Genomic DNA, 2,842 nt, shown 5'->3' on the forward strand with positions numbered 1-2,842 from the left:
GTAGGGTGGTTAGGAGATATGAAAAATAAAAAGATGAATCAGGCAAAGTTGTTATGAATAACTATGAAACAAAACAAATGTGTCCTTTGTATAAGATAAATTATGTGGGCATCCCACCTTCTATGAAACCAAGGGGAATTTGGTAGTGGAAGCTCAATAACACTCTGAGGGGTGAGTGTGACTGAGGCGAGCTGAGAAGTTTTCCAGTCCAGCCTGAGTCAAGAATGCAGGGAGAAGGGAACTTCATTAATGAATAGAGAGGCCTCTGCTCTCTAGTCCTCCTGGGGCAAGTCCTTTACTACCATAAAGACCACCAGTCTTTATGTCACCACATACAGTGGACTCTTGACTTACAAGCTTGATCAGTTCCCAGGGGCTGATTTTAACTACGGTGATAAGGCTGAGATCTGGGTACATGCTATAGAAAACAAGAGGCAGATGAATCTTCCCTTAAACTAATTAGCCCAAGTTGCCTGTATGTCAGGCTGGTTGTAACTTGAAGGTCCACTGCATAATCTTTACCAGCCTGGCCACTTATCTCTGGAGACACTTTCTCCTACTTTATCTGAGGTCAGGCAGGACCTCATGGCAGGACTGGGACTGTATCAGGACTCTTGTCTCTCTGTCCTAATTTCTAACAAATGTATAACTTTAATTTTTGGGTTTTTTTTTTTTTTTTTTTTGCAAATGTGAGTAAATGATGTTCTTTTTTGCTGCATGATATTATGTACAGTCATACATATCATGTGTTAAATTTCTAGATATAAACTAATCATGATTAGGTCCCTGTTTATGCTGATCTTCTTAGGGGTTAGTGATAAGGACTAGAGGCTGAAGGATAAACCACAGGGAAACTGAGTGACTGAGTGTCCACCTTAACATATGCTCTCAACTCAGGATACTCCCCATCACAGAGAATCAGATAAAGGGATGTTTTGCTTCACTGAGCAGGAAGTCTCATGGTCAGCAGGATGCAGTGGACATTGTTGATGATAAGGCACAAGACCATAAAGTTGCTGCATTTCCTCAAGCCATCTGCCCACAGCCCAGTGATTACTATCGCCGACCTTCTCTATACTGCTCAACCACTCCAGTCAGTGGTCTGAATCCTCAGTCTAATTCTTCTCTTTTGTCCACTCTACTAAATTTGTTCTTACAGAATCCTCAAATGAGTAATTATGAAGACTCTTTATAGTCATATATTTCTTACAGGGTCTTATATCAGTTGTCCTCTGCATCTCTCATCAGAAATTTTATGTGCCCCTGACTAATGCTGTAGGAAGTTTGCTTTATACTTTAGTACTTGATTGTTTCACTCAAAACTTCATTTAATGAGTTGACTTTAAATAGATGCAGTAACATTAGATTGGCTTAAGTTACACAAGATACTATTAAAGGGAATATTTCTGTAGTTAAGAAATATTTCAAATTTTATTTATTTTTGAACATTTTCTTTAATGCTATAGACCATTTTTTCAACTTTTATATATACATTGTGACTTCTCTTCAGGCTAGGCTGCATTACATCATTACCACCTCCAACTTGTTGATATTCTTCCAACTATGGAGCAAGAATCTATATATTAAGCTCATTGGTTGAATGACAGTGTGTTTTAAGTTTTAAGGAACTGATATTGAAGCCTCTTATTCTGATAAATGGGTGAAGAATGACATTTATCGGATTGCAGAAACCTGAGCAAAGGGAACAATTTCTTCCATTAATTTCTATGCTCGACATGCTTTGTTCTCTTTACCACCACAGCTGTATTAGGTTACTCTGCCTGTGTTACCTCACATTCCCTAGAGTTTTCCTTATTGCCATTCCCTCATTTTGTCACAGACAAGGCAATAATGATATCTCTGATTGGCCGTAGCCTGGCCTCAGCCTATTTCACTGCATTGTGAGAAGTGACCTCTGCAGTGGAGCAATAGAGACAGGAGTATCTAAGTCCAGACCTTCAGGTTATTTGTGGGTTTGGAACCATTAAAAAGGGGCACATGAGCAAGCACAGAGGAAGTAGAAGGTAGAACTAGAATGACTACTAGAAAATGTACAAATCAGACTATCAGAGAACAACAATTTGATTTAGTCTACTTGGGTCTCCAAGTAGAGATATCAGTTACTCGTATCTCCTGCTCCGATTATAAATGATGCTAACAGTTTCACACATGTGCAGACCATTTGTTTTAATGCTCAAATAAACCCGTGAGACTGGTAAAGTATGATGTATATTGCCTGCCCCTTAGCCCAGGTGCTTAAGTGAGATGTGCACAACAAACTGGGGAGGCACACAGATTGCTCTCTGAGACTAATATTTTACTATATATCTACAATATTTAGGGAAATGAAATAAGAGACAACAGGACTTGAGCAGTATATGTATTCATTTATTCAAAATATACTAGCCAGAAATTATATGGAAGGTAGGCAAATATTGTTCACCTTTAGAGCCATACAAAATGAGCAATACATAAGACAAGTATTTACAGCAGAGCATAATTCAGAAAATAATAAACCTAAACAAATAAACTGACCAACTTAAACACTATCGTCTCAAAGTCAATCCCACCTTCATGTAGAGAGGGATAAAGATACATAGGCATTTTATACCAAGCATTATCAGATTATTATAAAATTACTTATATTGAGAGATGAATTCAAAAGCTATTTAAAATACTGCATTAGTAATGTCCTAAGTGTGGCCTTGGGGAATGTGTGACACAATTTTCACCAGCTGATGGTAACATGAAATATTAATGATAATATTTCCCTTTCTTTAGAAGGAAGGTATATTTTCCCATCAAATTATATGTCTGTGTATTTTTGCTTCTTATAGTTCTA

This window comes from Heterocephalus glaber, unplaced genomic scaffold, assembly GCF_053883595.1.
Source record: "Heterocephalus glaber isolate CG9 unplaced genomic scaffold, H.glaber_assembly_v1.0 deba00001431, whole genome shotgun sequence".
Lineage (NCBI taxonomy): Eukaryota > Metazoa > Chordata > Mammalia > Rodentia > Bathyergidae > Heterocephalus > Heterocephalus glaber.